Raw genomic sequence first — 23,754 nt, 5'->3', positions numbered from 1 at the left:
TAATCTCTTCCGTGGTATCGTTATCTGCAGTGATTGTTGTTCCGAGGTATTTAAAACTCTTTCAAAGTTATATGGGCCTATCGTAACATTTTGCCCTATTCTATCTCGTCCCTTTTGTCTGTTGATGCACATGTCTTTGGTCTCTTCTTCATTTGCCCTTAAACCAGTTTTCATTGCGTCTACCCGTGTCTTCCCTATTTCGTTTATGTGGTTATTCCATTCTTTTTCTATTTATAGTACATTCTTTCACGGTTTTTGCTCTAAATTTTAAAGAACCGCTTGGATTGACATAAAATTTGGCATACGCATAGCTTACATGTCAAAGAAAAAAAGTGATATTGTGCCCATGTGTGCTTTTACCCTGGGGGTGACTTTCACCCCCTCTTGGTGGTGAAAAAATATATGTCCAAAGTAAGTCCGAAAATGGATAAACTGACTAATTTTAAGTAACTTTTGTTCTATAGAGCTTTTTCGTTAAGTCAACTCTTTTCGAGTTATTTGCCAGTGAATATGTTCATTTTTGAACAAAATAACCACATTTTTAGACGGTGTTTCGCAAATAACTCAAAAAGTAAGTATTTTGTCGAAAAAAACGTTCTTAGCAAAAATATAGCCTGTAAAAAAGTAAAAAAAAATGGTGGACGTATGAGGTCTCTTGACCTCGTAGAACCAAAGTTATAGCCAATGAAAAATAGGTTTCTTATTCGCCAAATTTTAAATAAAATATTTTGACGTAAAATATCCAAAAAATTAAGCACTTTTTGGGGAAAATCCATTTTAACTTTTTTAAAGTGTTTAAAAAAAGCTTTATTTCTGTTTTTATAAAAAGTTTCTAGCATCAAATTTAAGCAAGTAATGCTCAAAATAAAGTTGGTCCGTTTTGTTTTGGCAAAAAAAATCGGGAAGACCACCCCCTAATTAGCAACTTAATGAAATTTTTTTTCTTTGACTTGTTAGCTATGTGTATGCCAAATTTCATGTCAATCCAAGCGCTTCTTTAAAATTTAGAGGTTTTGCGATATTTTTCTGTTAAAGAACGTAGGTACTATTTTAGTGTCCAGTCGTTTATACGGGTGTCCCGAAAAGATTGGTCATAAATTATACCACACATTTTGGGGTCAAAAATAGTTCGATTGAACCTAACTTACCTTAGTACAAATGTGATCATAAAAAAAGTTACAGCCCTTTGAAGTTACAAAATGAAAATCGATTGTTTTCAATATATCGAAAACTATTAGAGATTTTTTATTGAAAATGGACATGTATCATTCTTATGGCAAGAACATCTTAAAACAAAATTATAGTGAAATTTGTCCACCCCATAAAAAGATTATGGGGATTTTGTTCCCCTAAACCCCCCCAAACTTTTGTGTACGTTCCAATTGATTCATTATTGTGGTACCATTAATTAACCACAACGTTTTTAAAACTTTTTTCCTCTTAGTATTTTTTCGATAAGCCAGTTTTTATCGAGATGCGGCTTCTTTTTCAATATATTTACGTAAAAATTTTATGGGGGTTTTGTTCCTTTAAACCCCCCAAATGCTTGTGTACGTTCCAATTAAACTATTATTGTGGTACCATTAGTTAAACACAATGTTTTTAAGACTTTTGCCTCTTAGTGTTCTTTTTATAAGTCACCTTTTATCGAGATGTAGCTTCTTTTTCAAAATATACCTAAAAATGTAAATTATAAATAAATTTTCAGATTATTAACAGGTCTCTATAGCCGTACTTAACCATATACAAATATGTGGTGGATTCGACAAATATTCAAAATATCTCGATAAACACTGACTTATCAAAAAAGTACTAAGAGGCAAAAAAGTTTTAGAAACATTGTGTTTAACTAATGGTGCCACAATAATAATTCAATTAGAACGTACAGAAAAGTTTGGGGGGGTTTAAGGGAACAAAACCCCATAAATTTTTTATGAGGTGCACAAATTTCACTTTATTTTTTTGTAAGATGTTGCTGCCATAAAAATGCCACATGTCCATTTTCAATAAAAAATCTTTGAGAGTTTTCGATATATGAAAAAAAATCGATTTTAATTTTGTAACTTCAAAGGGCTGTAACTTTTTTTGTGTGCACTATTGTATATAGGTAAGTGAGGTTCAATCAATTTATTTTTGACCCCAGAATCTGTGGTATAATTTATGACCAACCTTTTCGGGACACCCTGTATATGTACTGTACGTTACATTTTCTTCTGTTTTCACTTCTCTTTCTATCTCTCAGCGTATTTCTTATAATAATTCTTCTTAGTACTCTCATTTCTGCTTTTTCTGGTAGTCTTTGTGTTGTGTCTGTATCTTGTCTTGGTTCTGACTCATATGTCACTATTGGTCTTACACTATAGCTTACACTAACTTTATAAATTCTTCACTTCGTCTCAGTGTTAATATATAGTCGATTTGCTAATCTGAGACACAACTGTCTACACTATAATCACAATAAAAATGCACTATATATAAATAAACAAACCCAGACACGTTGAATGTTCGAGGAGCACTCCCAAATCATGATTTGGGAGTGTACCTTGTGCTTGTTTATTTCTAGTGCACCTTTATTGTGATTGTAGTGTAGACAGTTGTGTCTCAGATTAGCGAATCGACTATATCGGTTTCGCCATATAGTGTTATTTAAGGCATCATGACAGTCTATTTGCTTTTTCTACTTGAGTTCTCACTTCTTTGTCCAGGTCTCTGTAGCTGAGCAGTGTAATTCCAAGGTATTTCATTTCCATTACTTGTTCAATGGCATTCAATGCTGATGCCATCAATTTCTCTTTTACACCTGATTGGTTCTTTACTGATATTGTTTTAGTTTTCTGAGACAATTTGATCTCAGAAAACTAGAAAACTAAAAAACTATTTCTTGGTAGTCAACGTTGGCCTAAGATGGTTGATTAAGTTTCGTGATAGGGTTTCACCATGTTCCCGGAGGTTTTATCTTTCAACATCGGCTTTTAGCCTTTTCAATTTTACTTCAAAATAATGTAGATTTAGTCCATTGAAATGTTACATTTAGTGTGCATTTCTTAGAGGAGTCAATTTTATTTTTTTAATGTGTAGGGGGGTTCAGTAGAAGCTTAAGTTTAAGTTTTTGGGTTTGAGGCCCTTGTCCCCCGGCCGCCATCTTGGAAAAAGAGGTGCAAAGGGCTTTCGCGCTGTATCTCGTAAACTAGCTACCCTACAGAAAATTTAATTTCACATAAAATGAAGCAAATTAAATTTTCTACAATTTCATATCTATTACTTTTTATCGTAAAGTGACCAACAAAAAAGTTATAAACAAAAATAAGAGAAAATTTTGTAAGAAATTTCCTTTTGAAGGTTAAATTTTTTTTACGTTCATTTCACAATAAAATAACATTATAGCGATTTTGTAGAAGATTTTTCAATAAACAATTTTCACTATAAAGTTGTCTAATTTTGTTTATTATCTAGGTTTTCCAGCGCTCCAAACTTGACCAGATTCTCGAATTCTCGTAGAAAAATAATGCTTTTCTATCTATATTAGACGAGCGGCATTAACCGTTATGCCATCAACGAAAATCAAATTTAAGGTGAATGATCAATTTTGGTCTATTTTTATGTTTTCGAGGTCGCTGAATCCGAATATGAAGTTTATTTTTATCTAGAGTTGGTGGAACATGTTAAAAAAATAAATTTTATACAAAAATGCCAAAAATCAATTTTGATGATTTTTCAAATTTACCTCGCTGTATCTTTGGTCGCTGTAAATATTTCCTTTTACAAATTTTATTGTGTCATCTTTGAAGTATGTAGATAACAATGAAATTTATCCAAAATGTTTAAACACATTAAAAAAGGAGTTGTTAATTTATTAACATTTTGTCATCATATTTCGTTAGTTTCATGTTTACTTAAAAAGTTGAGTGACAAACTTTTTAGTTTATAATTTTAACCAACACAACAATAAAATATAGTTCATGAAGAAGTTTTTTGGAAAATTTTAAATCAAAATATATAATAGGAAAAAAGTTATGTTACTTCATATACAAGCGGCACACCCCACAAAACGCTTATATCTCGAGATCCTGACCACGGTGTGGTGAATGGCTAATTTTTATCATACTTTATGATTTTGATATCCAAAATCGTTTTTTTGCTCTGCTTAAGAATTTTGCATTTTGCGGTTGCGTCATTCTTCTTCTGAAGCGGCGAATTTGTCCTCAAACAACTTCTTGGGCCTTTTCGGGAACCAACGGGAAGAAAGATCAAAAAAAGATTAATAATAGCATAGGAATGTTAAAATCATAATAAATTGTATGAATAAAAAATATATATAGATAGAAAAGTAAGCCTAACTTTTGTTTTTATTGTATCCCTATGAGCATTCGAGAATCTGGTCAAGTTTGGAGCGCTGTAAAACCTATATAAATAAATAAAATTAAACAACTTTATAGTGGAAATTGTTCGCTGAAAAACCCTCTACAAAATTGCTATAATGTTATTTTATTTTAAAATGAACTGAAAAAAAGTTATATTATCCAAAAGGAAACTTGGTAAAAAAAATTTACATATTTTTGGTTATATCTTTTTTGTTGGTCACTTGACGATAAAAAGTAATAGAAACAAAATTGTGGAAAATTTAATTTGCTACATTTTATGTTCAATTAGATTTTCCGTAGGGTTTGTAGTTTACGAGATATAGCGCGAACCCCCTTTGCATCCCATTTCCAAGATGGCGACCGGGGGACAAGGATGGCGACCCCAAAAACTTGAATTTAAGCTTCTACTGATCTCCCTACACATTAAAGAAATAAAATTGACTCCTCTAAGAAATGCAAGGTACGGCCTAAAAAATGTAACATTTTAATGGACTAATTGAATTATATTTACAACCATTTTTTGGTTCTGGGGCTATTTAGCAAGTATTCGAATTCACTGATGATGGACTGATAGGTCCGAAAACGTTCTGAATTGGACATATTTTATTCAATCCATTGGAATTTTTAAAATTTTTGGTAAATATACCTATTACATAGAAGTGGTTTTTACTTCATGTTAGAGTTTTTTAACTATAATATGGTATACAGCCAACCTAGGGAACTACCCCTTTTTAGTAAAAAAACTAGTGTTATTAACGCTATTAATTATTTACCAATTATAGTCAAATAAAAGGCTTATTAAAAGTTCTTAGTAAAAATTAAAATTCTGAACAACTTAAAACACAGATATGCATCCCACGTCAACCAGGTAAACTCACAAACTCACTGACCAAACAAAACTGTTTCACATGTCAAAGCCTACTTCAAAGAAAAAACTGTAGTAAATATTCTTTTTATTAGTTTTTTGTTGACCGCCGTTGAACGAGGCCCATTATTCGGAAATTTTGGAAGAGAAGAGAACTCATAGCCGGTGATGCGTATGAAATTTGATAAACGATCTTTGGATTTTGCTCTCTCTTGAGGTTACAATAAATCTTTTCTTCGGGAATATCGGAGCGGGTATAAAGGTGTGGTTTTAAGTAGGTGAATTATATGCATAGGGAAGTTTTGGATTAATAGCGGCTCGATATCCGTAACCACAACAATGAGCCGAAGAAATTAATAACAATTCTAACAAAAGTTGTTAGGCAATAATTAAGGTAACGGCTATTTGTAATTCGAAATATGTATGTTTCTCTTGAAAATCTTTGTTATGTAGTAAATTTGTCACTTTCTCCTATTATTTCGATTTTATTCTTTTACTTCTTATTTTTAACGTTTTTCCCACTTTCATATCTGTTCTTTTACTACCCCTCGTCGATATTAAATGTTGTTTTTTGGTGCTACTCTAGTATGCGGTCTACCTCGAGGGTGAGATCTACCTGAAGATTTGCACAAAATAATGAAATGCAAGAAAACTCTTGTAGAAAAAAATATAGGTAATATATTCACAAGCAGTAAACATTTGGAGCAAAATAAGTGTATTGCGCCATTTTATTTGAAAAGAAGGGTTGATATTTGCTCATACTCTGGGAAAAGATTACGGTGTTATTTGCATAATAGTAAAGAACCTAAATTTGCATGAAGTTATTTTTATAACTTTTATTTTATATAAATGTTTATTAGTACTTAGCAATAAACATTTCGCCTACAAAGGTGCCTTTCTTTATTGTGTGCAAACCCTTCTGAGAAAAGATTATGGTGATTAGCCGCACATGTATACAGTACCCAGTGGCGGCTCGTGATTTTTACAATAGGGGAGACTACCTAACTCTAAAATATCTAGACAAATTTGCACTAGCAAAAAAATGCTCCAAAAAATGTAAAGCCCCATTTTTTGACCATTTTTTATTTACATTTCATAGTATTATCAAAATTCATAATTTCATAATATCGTATCATTTTAAAAATAATTAGTCTAATTATAAAACTTTAATACCAAAGTTTGTGACGTTTATTTGTTAACAATTCCATCTTTGTAAGTAGATATGCATATAAAAATAAATACAGATTTGAAGTTTTGCAGTCCATACAGGTTGAAGGTTCACATTTTTTAAGATACTCAACTGATTTTTTTTAATTCTAAACGCGACCTACTGCAAATTCAAAAACATGATAAATTACCGATATTTTGCTTTGCGTTACAAATATTGGAAAAAGTTATTTGAACAAGTTGCTCCAAATATTATTCTAACCCCAAATACCAAATTTCATAACAAAATTCGCACTTTTAGTTTTTTCATTATTTTTAGTCAGGACCCTAAAATTCGTTGTCCCAAGATGCATGCAAGGGCAACGGAGCCGAGAAGCTAGTTAGCCTCCGTTGGTAAATCTCCGGGCAGCGTGTGATGGCACCGTAGATGCCACTGTTAGGAGACAGGGTCTCCTTAAACGCCTGCTGCGCTGCGCGGAGCATTAGCAACGGAGGCTGGCCGGCTTCTCGGCTCCGTTCGTGCATCTCGGGATAACCCAGGGTCCTGCCTACAATAATAATAAAAAAACTGAGACGCAATCATGCATTCTAATGCTAATGCTCCGTGCGTATGGATATTTAGTGATAATATGTAATTTACACGTTGTATAATAGTGAGAGTGCTTGTTGTTTTTCGCGAATTAAGATAAAACAGTGTAGCGTGTGTAAAAAATTTATGGGGAGGATAAGCCTCCCTTGCCTCCTCTGACGAGCCGCCACTGAAGTACCTACCAACATAAACAATCTTTACGAAGGGAATAAAACGCAAAACTCAGAAGAGTTATTATTTTAATTTTACAAATTAATACTTTGTCATATCAATTTACTATTTTAGTTGGGAATAAACCACAAAATTTGCTTATTTCCAACTAAAATCGCAAATTGATATGACAAATTAATTAAATTATTATTATTAAGTATTAATTTGTAAAATTATAATAATAATTCTTATGATTTATGCTTTTTATTCACTTGCTAGACTGTAACCAATATATTTTGGTAGCTCAAGTACCTATATGTTAAAAAACAACTGATTAACTGATGATGAGATTTTTAATTCGAAAACGTTGTGTGATGCAGCCCTTTAAGGGATTTTCAAATAAAACATACCTTTTTATAAAGTATTTTACTAATTTTTTAATTGAGATTAAGCAGGTATTTAATACCAAGGCACATAAGTAGTTACATTTCACAAAAATTAAAATGAAAATAAAAATAATCCGTTTCGTTTTAATTCAAATCGAGTCTCTTATCATCCTCTTACACCATGTTTCGTGGTATACCCTTCATCAAAGAGGCTTTGCAAGAAGACTGATTTGAATCAAAACGCACCGAGAATATAGTATAAATATTGAAATATTTACATCGGAGTATGGTTAGACTGACCTCTAATGGGGAACGATGAAATAAGTGAAAAATTAAAACGTTTTTTTTTTCTTTCATGTCTATTATTATTAATATCTTACTATCTACCTAAGTACCTAAGCCCTTGTTTCACTTCCTTTTGTACGTGGCTCATAGGGCTTCCAATCCCGCAGCCTGAGTTCAATCTCGGTATTTGCGGGACTACCAATTTTCTATCCCGCGGGATCTCGGTATTTGCGAGATCCCGCATATTGAAAATAATCATATTTGTATAAGGCAAATAAAACAATGAATTAATCAACTCATTCCATATTTATTTAAGTATTACTATTAGTATGAGATCAATCAAATTACACCATCTATTCTTCACAAAAAACAGATACAAACACTGAAAAAACAAAAAATCTACCTTCTTCAAGAAACACACCAAGTTTTAAAAATCAACAAAAAAAAACACATTTTCAACTGAAAATTGACATAGTTTACTTTACTTATTTAGTTGCTATATTACTTAGCTATAAGTTACTATTATTTAGCTAAAGCTTTTAATTTGAAATGATTGCGAAGGAAACCCAACATACATAAACTGTCATTTGCCAAACTACTGCGTATTTTACAGGCAATATTGCCGGCAGCAGAAAATGTTCTTTCGGCTTCCACACCTGTCGGCGGTATTCCTTTTAAGGCTTTATAGATTTTTTAAGATATTTTCCTATTGGCCGTCCAGATTCATAGAGCATTTCTTTTTTTATAATGGACTGAAATGTATTATCTCGATATGGTGACGGGCAAAGTACATTACATGCTGGCGATAAAGTTAACTCTAACTCCTTTTGCAATGTAAGATCAGGATTCACCATGACGGAACCTCTACATTGACGTTTCTTACTTGATCAGCCTCTTCGTCATCATTGCTCTCAGCCTCTTCGTCACACGACGCGTGATAAATCAGTTCTACGTTGTTGTAAAATATGTCGGCGCAAAGACAAATCTAATTCTGAAGCTAACGTTGAATGATTATCTTCCAGTTTCTTTGCAATAAATTTGAGCGTAGCTTCAGCAGTAATGAGATTGGCATCTTGAAGGCAAAGGAGTTCGAGAGCAAGTTTACCGGCTTCAAGATATTTTTTAGATTTACTAAAGCACCAAAACTCACAAAAGTCACCGGGCGATAGCGCTGGCGAGAGGTCGAATGTACGCTTTTTTCAGTCCCGCAAATCCCGCGGATCCCGCGCCTGTAATCCCGCATCATGCGGGATTGGAACATGACGCGGGATCCCGCAATACCGAGATCTCGGTATTCCGGGATTGGAAGCCCTAGTGGCTCATAAGTCATAACTATTCATATTTGTCAACTAGGTAATATATATTCAAATGAGGAATTCGTCCTTGGAATGTCTGTAACTGGGCGCGTCTTCCTAAATATCCGTTTAAAAGAACATATCGCTCAACTAAACACTGCAAATAAGAATACAAACCAAACCTCACATATATAGGCCTGGATCCGCGTACCAAAAAAAGTTGTAAGTATCAATAGCAAGCTGAAAATTTTTTAATAGCTTAACGGTGTATAGTCGGACAAACTTTGATGTAGGTATGGGAACACTGGAACAGGGGAAGTTTTAATTGTGGAACGTGATTTTAAGTGTGGAACGTGTCATCCTCACAAGTTTATGATTGTGAAAACTAGCAGGTTGTTTTTATTAAGTTTATTCAATAGCAAACTTTATATAATAGGTATATGAAAAAATGTTTGTCCAACAAATACGTTGGGAATTTTAATAAGTCTGACACGTAGAACATATCAAATGACAGGAATTATCTTCTTCTTGTTCTTCTTCTTTTAATAGGACTATGTCCTGTTTCTTCTGTTACAGTCTCTGCTGCGATCCGGAGCTCCAGCTCTAGTTCCATCGTTTTTTGGGTCTTCCTATGGGTCGCTTGGTGTGGGCTTCTGTGTCTTCGCCCATGTCGCCATACGTTCAGGGTCCATCTGATCTACGTGGTGTCTCCACATGCGTCGTCGTGCTCTTGTCCATCTCACTACCTCTTGAACGCCTAGCTCTCTCAATGTGTCTTCGTTTCGTATTATATCTCTGAGTGTGATATCTCTTATGGATCTTAGGGTTTTCATCTCTGTTGTTCTCATTATTTGTTTGGTCTTTGTTGTCTCGGCCCTTGTCTCAGCTGCGTATGTCAGTACGGGTCTAACACATGTCTTATAAATGCGGACTTTGCTTTCGGTGCTCATATATAGCACCGACAGGACTAGAATTATATTGGTGGTAAATAGCAGTCTGATTTTTGCATGAGAGTTTAATGAAAGGGTAACTGTTTGAAAGTTCTGTTCGACAGAATACATGGGACGTTTTCGTAGTCTGACGTTCGAAACCTGTTACCTGTTCCACAATTAAAACTTCCCCTGTTCCAGTGTTCCCGTACATCAAAGTTTGTCCGACTAGATACCGTTAGCATCTAAACATTCCGTATATGTATTTGGAACCTAGGAGTTTTCTATTGGTTCTTTGCAGCACGCGGTCATATTTTAACCAAAAGGCGGCGAGGTTCCAAACGCATATACGGAATGTTATTCGGTGCCAAATTTATATACGGAATGTTAAATATTCGTACACCGAAAAAGATAAGTTTTTATTAGAGTCTGTTAAAAGGAGATTTATTTTAAAATACTTGTTACTGTATTATTAAATAAAAATAAATGTTATTTGGTGCGAAATTCATATACGGTATGTTAAATATTCGTAGAACAAAAAGACGATTTTTATTAAATCCAGTTAAAATGAGACTGGTTTTTAATAGTATATTATGCAACGAGCATTTAATGATGGTCATTATGAAGCGAGTATAAGGGATACGAAACGAGCCGCCTAGCGGCGAGTTTCGTATAGAGTACGAGCTTCATAATGATAATTAAATGCAAGTTGTATACACGATATTTTCTATGATCATTCACAAAAAAAATATATTCGAATTTATTAATTTTGTAACGCAAACAAATTAAGTAGTTTGTCAGTCTCACAGTTTGTTTACATATTGGGAACTGTCAAAGCGTATGTATTTGACTCGCCATTGGTTACTGCGCGTGTGCCACCTTGTTTCGCGAATGTCATATCGGGATTCTATTGGTTAAAAATCTGTATCTTAATGAAAATCTGTATCATAATGAAGTTCATTATGATACAGGTAGTGACATCATAAATTGATATAGTATGAGAATAGAATAATTATTGTTAATGTATTATTAAAGATCCACAAGGAAAAAGGTTTTCCTGTAGTTGGCTGTATACCATATACTCGTAATACAAAAAAACGAATAAAGTCCTTTATAAAAGGTCTATATTTAAAATCCCTAAAAAGGGCTACCTACATCACAGAACTAGTTTTCGATTGGTTGACCAATCATCATCAGTGCTTTCCTAAAATGAATATAACATTATAAAATGGTGCAAAGGTTTTAAAATTTTGACTACGGTTAAAAAAAGGTGTAGGTTATTCTCACGTGATCTTACATGCTAATCACCAAAATATTTGTAATTATGTACTTAATATAATATGTAAATAAAATTTGTAATATTATATTTTGGTGGTTAGCATAGTAATGTCACGTGAGTATAACCTACAACTTTTTCTAACCGTAGTCAAAATTTTAAAACCTTTGCATCTCTTTATCAGGTTATATTCATTTTAGGAATGCACTGATGATGATTGGTCAACCAATCGAAAACTGGTTCTGTGATGTAGCCCTTTTTAGGAATTTTAAATATATACTTTTTATAAAGGACTTAATTCGTTTTTTTGTATTATTAAAGAATTAAACATACTAAACAACACGTGCAAGTCATTAAAAATTCTGAGAAAGCGAAAGCTTTGTCAAATAAAGAAATATATCTCTCAAATCTATACCATTCCATTTATGAATTTCGCACCAAATAACATTACATATAGGTAATCATTGTTTTATTTTTCTTTAATAATACATTAACAAAATAGGTATTTTAAAATCAGTCTTCTTTAACTGATTAATAAAAAGTCCTATTTCTTGGTCTACGAATATTTAACATTCCGCATATGAATTTACACCAAATAGCATTATACTATAATTGTTTTATTTTTATTTAATAATACAGTAACAAGTATGTTAAAATTATTCTCCTTTTAACAGACTCTAATAAAAACTTATCTTTTTCAGTGTACGAATATTTAACATTCCGTATATGAATTTGGCACCGAATAACATTCCGTATATACGTTTGGAACCTCGCCGCCTATTGGTTAAAATATGACCGCGTGCTGCAAAGAACCAATTGAAAACTCCTAGGTTCCAAATACATATACGGAATGTTTAGTTTAGATGCATACCGTTAAGCTATTAACAAATTAATAAACTTTTTTTTGGTACGCGGGATCCAGGCCTAATAGTGGGCCTGGCCTGGAATCGAGACCTAGTAATTCGATATCAGCATTCAGAAATGCGGTTTTTTCTCAACGCCCTCCGTTTACTATTCAATTTCAACAAAAGCCTATTTTTTTATCAAAACACAAAACACAGTGTCTTGATTCTCCACTTTACGACCATATCCGCTTTATTTCTCGAAAAATAAAGGAACCAGAGATAAAAAATTGAATCGAGGGATGATACCGTCAATCGTCTATTGTCACAGCAGTCTGTCAGTTGTCATTGTTGTAGATTAGGTGTATCATCATTGTAGCAGTGAGGGTAGATTAAGTTTTTGTTATAAAACTTAATCGCTTTAGCGACGGGTATTAAATAAGGGGTTTTATGGGGTGTAGTGTACTATGGTTGGCTGGATTAAATGTAACAGCTGTGTTACGCCATATTTGCTGGCTATAAATATGGCGCCGATAGCAACAAAGAAATTTATAAAAAGACTAAGTTTTCACTCTAATGGCATATAACATATCCCACCAGAATGAAAACAATGGGAACCTTCTCTGGTTACACCTCCGAGGCTTCTACAATTTGCAAGCCATACGGATGCTGAGACTAAGGAAGATGAGGGAATTCTACAATTTACAATTCACGTCACATCTGCTCAGCGCGGTAAAGTTCCAACGAGACTGGTTCCCTTCATACTCCACACAGAGTAAATGTAAATCAAAAATGAATAACCATTTTCAATTTCGTTGCAAAACGAAAATACAGCCGAACCATATTCCAGTCCAATCAGAGAGTGCTGCAAGCACCTCTACCGGTTTCGAAACTTATTAGTCTCTCATCAGGAGGCACATATGCTGCTCTCCCTGATCCAACCAAAACAAACCCCAGCGTGCAGTCCCGAATTGCAACGAACGAAATGGCATAGATGCCCTAGCGGCAACTGCTAGCAAAAGACTAAGTTTTCACTCTAATGGCATATAACATATCCCACCAGAATGAAAACAATGGGAACCTTCTCTGGTTACACCTCCGAGGCTTCTACAATTTGCAAGCCATACGGATGCTGAGACTAAGGAAGATGAGGGAATTCTACAATTTACAATTCACGTCACATCTGCTCAGCGCGGTAAAGTTCCAACGAGACTGGTTCCCTTCATACTCCACACAGAGTAAATGTAAATCAAAAATGAATAACCATTTTCAATTTCGTTGCAAAACGAAAATACAGCCGAACCATATTCCAGTCCAATCAGAGAGTGCTGCAAGCACCTCTACCGGTTTCGAAACTTATTAGTCTCTCATCAGGAGGCACATATGCTGCTCTCCCTGATCCAACCAAAACAAACCCCAGCGTGCAGTCCCGAATTGCAACGAACGAAATGGCATAGATGCCCTAGCGGCAACTGCTAGCAAAAGACTAAGTTTTCACTCTAATGGCATATAACATATCCCACCAGAATGAAAACAATGGGAACCTTCTCTGGTTACACCTCCGAGGCTTCTACAATTTGCAAGCCATACGGATGCTGAGACTAAGGAAGATGAGGGAATTCTACAATTTACAATTCACGTCACATCTGCTCAGCGCGGTAAAGTTCCAACGAGACTGGTTCCCTTCATACTCCACACAGAGTAAATGTAAATCAAAAATGAATAACCATTTTCAATTTCGTTGCAAAACGAAAATACAGCCGAACCATATTCCAGTCCAATCAGAGAGTGCTGCAAGCACCTCTACCGGTTTCGAAACTTATTAGTCTCTCATCAGGAGGCACATATGCTGCTCTCCCTGATCCAACCAAAACAAACCCCAGCGTGCAGTCCCGAATTGCAACGAACGAAATGGCATAGATGCCCTAGCGGCAACTGCTAGCAAAAGACTAAGTTTTCACTCTAATGGCATATAACATATCCCACCAGAATGAAAACAATGGGAACCTTCTGTGGTTACACCTCCGAGGCTTCTACAATTTGCAAGCCATACGGATGCTGAGACTAAGGAAGATGAGGGAATTCTACAATTTACAATTCACGTCACATCTGCTCAGCGCGGTAAAGTTCCAACGAGACTGGTTCCCTTCATACTCCACACAGAGTAAATGTAAATCAAAAATGAATAACCATTTTCAATTTCGTTGCAAAACGAAAATACAGCCGAACCATATTCCAGTCCAATCAGAGAGTGCTGCAAGCACCTCTACCGGTTTCGAAACTTATTAGTCTCTCATCAGGAGGCACATATGCTGCTCTCCCTGATCCAACCAAAACAAACCCCAGCGTGCAGTCCCGAATTGCAACGAACGAAATGGCATAGATGCCCTAGCGGCAACTGCTAGCAAAAGACTAAGTTTTCACTCTAATGGCATATAACATATCCCACCAGAATGAAAACAATGGGAACCTTCTCTGGTTACACCTCCGAGGCTTCTACAATTTGCAAGCCATACGGATGCTGAGACTAAGGAAGATGAGGGAATTCTACAATTTACAATTCACGTCACATCTGCTCAGCGCGGTAAAGTTCCAACGAGACTGGTTCCCTTCATACTCCACACAGAGTAAATGTAAATCAAAAATGAATAACCATTTTCAATTTCGTTGCAAAACGAAAATACAGCCGAACCATATTCCAGTCCAATCAGAGAGTGCTGCAAGCACCTCTACCGGTTTCGAAACTTATTAGTCTCTCATCAGGAGGCACATATGCTGCTCTCCCTGATCCAACCAAAACAAACCCCAGCGTGCAGTCCCGAATTGCAACGAACGAAATGGCATAGATGCCCTAGCGGCAACTGCTAGCAAAAGACTAAGTTTTCACTCTAATGGCATATAACATATCCCACCAGAATGAAAACAATGGGAACCTTCTCTGGTTACACCTCCGAGGCTTCTACAATTTGCAAGCCATACGGATGCTGAGACTAAGGAAGATGAGGGAATTCTACAATTTACAATTCACGTCACATCTGCTCAGCGCGGTAAAGTTCCAACGAGACTGGTTCCCTTCATACTCCACACAGAGTAAATGTAAATCAAAAATGAATAACCATTTTCAATTTCGTTGCAAAACGAAAATACAGCCGAACCATATTCCAGTCCAATCAGAGAGTGCTGCAAGCACCTCTACCGGTTTCGAAACTTATTAGTCTCTCATCAGGAGGCACATATGCTGCTCTCCCTGATCCAACCAAAACAAACCCCAGCGTGCAGTCCCGAATTGCAACGAACGAAATGGCATAGATGCCCTAGCGGCAACTGCTAGCAAAAGACTAAGTTTTCACTCTAATGGCATATAACATATCCCACCAGAATGAAAACAATGGGAACCTTCTCTGGTTACACCTCCGAGGCTTCTACAATTTGCAAGCCATACGGATGCTGAGACTAAGGAAGATGAGGGAATTCTACAATTTACAATTCACGTCACATCTGCTCAGCGCGGTAAAGTTCCAACGAGACTGGTTCCCTTCATACTCCACACAGAGTAAATGTAAATCAAAAATGAATAACCATTTTCAATTTCGTTGCAAAACGAAAATACAGCCGAACCATATTCCAGTCCAATCAGAGAGTGCTGCAAGCACTCATTAGAGCAAATCAGAAATTTATATTCATTATAAATACACTTTAATTATTTTGGCGAGTGAAAACGAAATTTGTAGTTATACAAAGTTTGCAATACAGCGTAAATAATTTCTGAGAACTGATTTTTATGTAGATAATTATTACTTTCATACTTTCTATAATTTTCAAGAAAATATGTATTATGATAGGTAGTTAGCAAAGAAGAAGTAGAAGAATTATTTAGAGCTGGTGGCGAGATAATATAGCAGAAGATCTTAAAGCTATAGGTGGAGGTTTGAATAGAGATTGCTCAAGACAGACAGGAATAGGGGTAGATATGTTGTTAAGTCAGCTAAATACCACGAAGGGTTGTAACGCTAAGGAGTAAGTAAGTAGATCCCAAGCCACTGCTAAATAAATGACACTATTTCCTTCATACTTCAAGCTGTTTCTTACACAAGCTGCAAACACCACAATAATACAGTTGACACACCTTGTATCATTTGGTAGGTATTACCTTTATGTTTTGCCACAAAATATGTAACATTAAAAAATAAAAATGTTTAAAAGTTGCAACTGAAATGAAAAAGATGATTTTCTTTCGATGATATTTCCTCAGACTATAATACGGTTTTATATCTGTCTGAATATTCAATTTAATGTTGTTCTGAAGCTATTTTCTTGTGGCATTTTTGCAATTAACTTGTTTTGATGGGAAATAAGCCACAATTTTACAAAATAAATGATTGTATTAACGCTCAAATCGGGTGTCGTTGTCAAAATACAAAAAATATTAATGAATTAAACAAAAATGTTGTTGCTTACTAACAAAATTCTTCTAATAATTTATTTAATCTGTCTCATTTACATCGGCAATTCAGACATATATTATACATTTTAAAGTAGACTTTAAAATGATATTGCCAATATTTATGAGTTGTTTTCCTGGGACGACTTTATTGAAAGATAGTTCATTTGATTACATGAAATCAACCCCAACTCAAGAATATCCGTCACAAATAAATCATAACATGTGATCTGTCTTTAAAAAGACAACCACATGCAATGGTGACAGTAAAATTCTCGCGCTAGAGATTCCATAGTATCACGAGTTTTTTCCTGGTTTTCCCTCGTGATTTACTATGGAATCTCTAGCGCGAGAATTTTACTGTCACCATTGCATGTTGTTGTCGTTTTAAAGACAGATTTCATGTTATGATTTATTTGTGACGGATATTCTTAACTTGGGGTTGATTTCATGTAATCGAATGAACTATCTTTCAATAACGTCGTCCCAGGAACACAACTCATAAATATTGGCAATATCATTTTAAAGTCTTCTACTTTAAAATGTATAATATATGTCTGAATTTCCGATATAAATGAGTCAGATTAAATAAATTATTAGAAGAATTTTGTTACTAAGCAACAACATTTCTGTTTAATTCATTAATATTTTTTGTATTTTGACAACGACACCCGATTTGGGCGTCGAAACGTTAATAAAATCATTTTTTTGGTAAAATTGTGGCTTATTTATCATCAAACCTAGTTAATTCACTTTAATTATATATGTACTTAACCTTCATTTAATTGTTTAATTATATTTAAGATATTAAAAGAACCCGTTCTTTAAAAAGGTGCGTATATCTCCGATAATGAAGAGATCATACTTCTCCTGTAACCCATAAACACATTTTCAACTCTAACGAAAACTGATTAGTAAAAAATCGCCATAAATCATATCGGCCACATTCCGAACCCCGTCTCACACACAAATCCAAAATCCTCATTAGTCAAAAAAAGTGACGGGGTCCAGTCAAACATGGGCAGCTTGCGAGTGAGTCTCTAACCAACATTATGGGAGATTTCTCGTGAGATTTTTGGGCTTCTCGCGCACTTCTTGTTCTTGTTGCATTCCGAGCGCTTGTCAGGGGTGTAGGAGTAGAGCGAGATGGAAATAGGAGCGAAGAGGAGAGAGAGGATCGACCTGCGACCCCGCATTGACCCCGTGCATTCATCTGCTTTTCTACATACCACAATAACTCAAAACGTTTCTCGACTTGCTGTGGGTACCTACCTATATTCTTCGATGATTGTGACTTGGAACTATCTTGGACGATGACTGCTATTAAATATTCTAATTGACGAAGCAGATTCGAAAAGTACTGTAATGTTCTATTTGACGATCCAAAATTTGAAAAATAAAGGTGTAGATACAACGCAATAATTATCGAGTATTTCAATAAAAAAAAATGCAATGCAGTGCCCACACTGGATTAAATCAAAGAAATTTCGTTAAGTTAACGATGCTGGGTAATTTTTTCCGTTTTATAGATTTCAAATTTCAAATACTCTGTAATGTTATACTGATACTATATTGATTGTATTCATTTCTTAACCTGTTTTGTTGTGTTTACTATTTTTCTTCCAAAAACAGTTGGCGCTCTCTTTTATCAACTAAATATTCTATCCTTATCTTTTCAATCATCTTCCATCCATATCCCCGCATTGAAACGCAATAGATAATTTAATCATATACATAAAATTTCGATGGTTCTGTGCCACAATTCATCATTTTTCATTTGGCAACTCTTCCCTTCTATTCCGTAATGTCAGTCTCTTCTTAAGATGGAGGTGGAAAATGAGTTTATAATGTCTTAGTCTTGTGTCTACTTAATCTATTGAACACCGCACTTAAGCTAACCATAAAAGTCCTAACCAACAAAATCAATAAACTAACAACTTTATCAGACGAACAACGAGGATTCAGATCCGGAAGATCCTGCTTACACGCCGTATTTGTACTGAGACAAATCACAGAAATGGCCATTGAGTACAATAAACCAGCATAACTATGTTTTATAGAGCTGACAAAGGCTTTCGATCGCATCCAAGTCGAAGACGTCTTACACTTACTGTATAGAAGAAACATACCAATCAATATTATACAAACCATCGAAAACATCTACTTCCATATAATCCATATACTTCCATATAATCGAATACAGGCAAAGATAAATGGAAAACTAACACAGTTTATACCAGTACAAAGCGGAATCAGACAAGGTGACTCGTTAAGCCCACTGCTCTTTAATATAATAATGGAAGAAATAATAGAAGCAGTACATAAAGGTCATGGTTACAGAATGAGTAACAAAGATATCCGAATATTATGTTATGCAGACGACGCCGCATTAATCGCCGAGACAGAAGACGATCTCCATAGATTAACACACATCTTCAATACAACAGCCAAGAAATACAATATGATAATATCAGCAGAAAAAACCAAATGTATGGCAACATCTAAATACCCACTACGATGTAAAATCGAAATTGATGGGAAAATAATAAAGCAGGAAGCAAGGTTTAGATATCTGGGAATAGATATAACCAGTTACGGAGATGATGAAGAGGAAGTACGACAACAAAGCTTAAAAGCAAGTAAAATGGCAGGATCTCTTAATGGCACAATCTGGAAGAACAAACACCTAAGACAAGACACAAAAGCAAGAAACTATAAAGCTGCAATCAGACCTATATTGACCTACACGGCGGAGACAAAACCTGACACATCCAAAACGAGACGACTACTAGAAACAACAGAGATGAAAATACTTACGAATATCAGGGAAAAGTGTTAGATAGGGAGAGAAGCGAAAACATAAGAAGATCAAGCAATGTAGAAGGCATAAATGGATGGGTGACAAAACGGAAACAGGAGTGGAACGAACATATTAGTAAAATGGCAGAGGATAGGATCGAATAGCACGAAATAAGTCACCAAATGGACGAGGAAGTATTGGCAAACCAAGAAAAAGATGGTGTGATAATTTAAACAATTGAGGAGGATAATACGGAAGAATAAACAGGCTTTAAAGCCTACATATAAGCAGGAAGAAGAAGTGTCTACTTAAGACGGTACTTCTCTACAAAATTAATTTTATTTCGTCCATACTTCTTGGGGTGAGTGTCTAATTTCTTTATATTTAAAATTTAACCAATATTCGTATTTGTTTTTTTTTTGTTAATTTATACTTTTTGTACATAACCTCTCCAAAACCATGTTTATTTTCAATTATATTGATGGTAGGTATCTTCTTCTTTCTCAGCCTTAAGTAATCCAACTTTGGACATAGGCCTCACCCAATTCAATCCAGTGTTTTCTATTTTGCACCACTAGATTTCAGTTGTGTACTCCAATCTTCTTAATATCATCAGCCCATCTCATTTGTGGCCTTCCTCTGCTTCTCCTGCGTAACCATGGTCTTCATTGTTGTATTTCGTGGTTCCACATTTTATCTCTCAGTCGGCCATTGTGTCCTGCGAATCTCCCTTTTAATCTTGGGCGATGTCTAAAAAGGCAATAGCAGTACACTTGATGTTCAAAAGAGTTATATACTTTTTATATATACTCGGTGGACTTGTTCGAGGGGAGTAGGTTTCGCTTTAAATCCAAATTTATGGTTAGGAAATAATTCATTTGCTTTCAGAATTGGTTCTATTTTCTCTACAAGTAGTTTTCTAGTATATTAAAGCAGAGAGTAGGCTAATAGGTTTGTAGGATGTTGCTTGCTCAGCAGGTTTTCCTAGCTTAGGGATTAGTATAATTTGGGCTACTTTTCACAAAATCAGCATTGTAGATATTTCTATCAAATCCCACTGTCCCTTATACGGAAGTTCGTTCAGATTTTATTCCGTTCAAAAGTGCAATTCTTTTGCTTTAAATAGAATAAATTCCCACATTCTTCTGTATGAATATGCACAAAAAATTAATAAATAATATCGAAAACATGTCATACCCAATTGATTAACGATTAGCCACAAAAATGTTCGCTTAGAAGTTAGTTCGAAAAGGTATACAGAGGATATTTTATTGATGGTCTTAAGGAGTGTTGCAAATTATTAATGATTCCGAGAATGACTAAGAAGAATTTTTGGTAACAACTAAATCGTGTGCGGGTCCGAGTCCGAGCCATTACAAATCAATTCTGAGAAGGGTTCATTGTTGTAGATATTAACTATAAATTGCTTATCGTAATTAGATTTCACGCCGTATTCTTTCATAGCTGCAACGAGATTTGTCTAGGATTTGATTGATTGGAAATTGGGCTTTTTATAAGCGTTCCAATTTGATAGACACGCCTATGAAACAATCCAAACTGGTTTGATCCGTGTAAAAATTCTTAAAATAGACGTAAAGCTAGTTATACAGGGTGTGTTAAAAGAAGCGAGACAGTCGAATATTTCGCGAAATTTACATCGCATCTTCTTCTTCATGTACACTCAACGAAAAAGGTACGTAATATTAATAAAAATGTTAATTCAGACAACAGAAGCAATAAAAATTTGTCCAATTCTTGGTTTTATTGGAACAACAAAGCGATGTTTATCAATTCATTATTTTCGTTAGTTGATCCAATGTATTACGTTTATTGATATTACGAACCACAGGCGTAGCCAGGTTTTAGTTTCGGAGGGGGTTCAAAAAAATAAAACGACTAAAACTACATAAATTTTTTTTGTTCTAACTCCTTTATTCTGCAATCTATGAGTAATGACAATAAGCGTCTTTGTTGATAAATGATTATGACATGTATTAAGCACCCTGTTTTATAATGTAGCTATTGCTAACTTTGTGGCATTACCTCTAATATTTACAATATGTTACTATTTACAAAAATATGTGTATTAGTACTAATTACTTAAACCTATTAATTAAGTCTCTTGGTTTGAATTTTTTTTTATCTTCTTTCTTCATGTTCATGTAAGTCTTCAAACAACCGCTTGGCTAACTTGTTAGGATGTTCAGACACTCTTTCGCGATATGTTGCACTATATTCACTTATCACTTATTGCACTGTTGGAATTGCTAAGTCTCGTTGGATTACGTAGTTGGGAACGTAATATGGAGCATCAAGAATCAGCCTTATCGTCTTGTTCTGGAACCTCTGTATTATATTTAGGTTGCTATTAGAAGCTGCTCCCCAGAGCTGGATACCGTAGGTCCAAATGGGCTTTATAATGGCTTTGTATACCAGTAGTTTGTTTTCTAGGGACAACTTCGAGTTTCTGCCGATAAACCAATATAGACGGCTTAGCTTTAGTCCTACCTGTTTGCGTTTAGTGAAAATATGTTTTCGCCATGTTAAGGTAGAATTCCGCACCAAGTGACCGAGACAGGAGACCGCGACAGGCGACAGATAGGCGAGGTCTCCCCACGACTGCTCTCAATGCAATTATATCAGGGTAGTTCTGCAGCCCGCGACCGAGACCAGCGACCAATTATCGTCTATCGCGACCTATCTGTAGCCTGTCGCGGTCTCCTGTCTCGGTCGCTTGGTGCGGAATTTTACCTTTAGTCTTCTGTCTAGGTGCATTTCCAAGTATTTTACATCTTCGGCTTGAGGTAAATTGTTGTTGTTAAGTTGTACTGGTTGGCAAGTTTCTTTACGGAGTGTAAATGTTACATGTGTAGATTTTAGTTCGTTAGCTTTCATGCACCATTTCGACAGCCATTTTTGTATCTTGTTAAGGCAGATTTGAAGTTGTCTTGATGCCATCTTTGGATCTTCGAGTGAAGAGAGAGAGCAGCTGTATCGTCCGCAAATGTTACTGTAACCATCGGTGTAGTAGGAAGATCACTTGTGTACAACAAATAAAGGATAGGTCCGAGTACACTGCCCTGTGGTACCCCTGATTTTATGGCGTTCAGAGAAGAGTATTCTTGATTTTGTCTGACAAGGAAGTGTCTATTGGTTAGGTATGATTTTAGTAACGGGAAGTGGGGATATGGAAGTAGCTTCTTAATTTTGTAGAAGAGTCCAATATGCCAAACTTTATCGAATGCTTGTGACATATCAATAAATGCAGCAGAACAATAACGTTTTTGTTGGAAGTCATCGTTAGTCTTGTTAACTATTCTATGTACTTGTTCGATAGTGCCATGTTTGTTTCGGAATCCAAATTGGTAGTCTGGAATTAAGTGCATCATTTCTGTTATCGACTTCAGCTTTTTGACGTATATTTTCTCGAAAATTTTGGATATAGTTGGTAGCAAGCTAATAGGTCGTTAAGAGGTAACTTCTTCTAATTTTTTGCCTGGTTTAGGGATCATTATTATTTGTGCCACTTTCCAGAACTTTGGGTAGTACCCTAGTTTGAGGACGGCAATGAAGATATATGTTAGTAATTTAAAGCATTTGGGTGTTGATTCCTGAAGTACTTTTCCTGTGATAAGATCATATCCTGGTGCTTTTTTAATGTCAAGTTCATTCATTATTATATTTCTGGTTTCACTTACTAGAATTTTTTTTATAGGCAGGTCCATTTGGAAGGGTGCAAAACTACATAAAATAACCTTTACATTCATAATAAAAATTTGAAAGATGTTAATATCTTAACTTTTCGGGGGGGGGGGGGGCTTTGAACCCCCAAAACCCCCCTGGCTACGCCCGTGTTACGAACACTGTTCACTGAGTCAACGAACACTATTCATTGAAACAACAACGTCGTTAATTGACCGACGAAAAGACTATTGATTGTGCCAATAACAGTGTTATTTCTCGTAACGTATACTGCTTCAAATACGGTTATTCTTACAAGCAATTCTATTCATTCCTACAATCACTTTCGTTCATTCCTACTATGAACGTATTTAATTACTGAATACATTCGCTCAATGTATGATATTAATTGATTTATAATAATTTTTCAAATCTCCCTTTTTTGTCCTAAACCTAATGGACTTTACACTTTGTGATTTCTCATATGATGCGCTCTCATATAGTTCGCTGGAATAAGTGTTTACCCCCCCCCCCCCCTTATTAACTTATTTATTTTTAGCACATAAGCAAAACTCTCGGACAGGTTGATTTTTAAAATAATCAAAATATATTATAACATCAATGTTTCGAACTTTACGCGTTCCCTCTTCAGGTCACAGGCACAACTTTGATTTTTTTAAATGGGAA

The 23,754-nt window shown here is 35.1% G+C and overlaps 1 protein-coding gene across 1 annotated transcript in view; it reads right to left on the bottom strand.

Annotated features, from left to right (window-relative positions):
• The window catches only part of LOC114327579 (zinc finger protein ZIC 4), a 168,489-nt gene that overhangs the window by 15,100 nt on the left and 129,635 nt on the right, over positions 1–23,754 (bottom strand). The gene's annotated exons all lie outside the window — the stretch shown is intronic.

This window comes from Diabrotica virgifera, chromosome 8 (assembly GCF_917563875.1).
Source record: "Diabrotica virgifera virgifera chromosome 8, PGI_DIABVI_V3a".
Classification (NCBI taxonomy): Eukaryota; Metazoa; Arthropoda; class Insecta; order Coleoptera; family Chrysomelidae; genus Diabrotica; species Diabrotica virgifera.
This window is presented reverse-complemented; position numbering and strand designations above follow the sequence as displayed.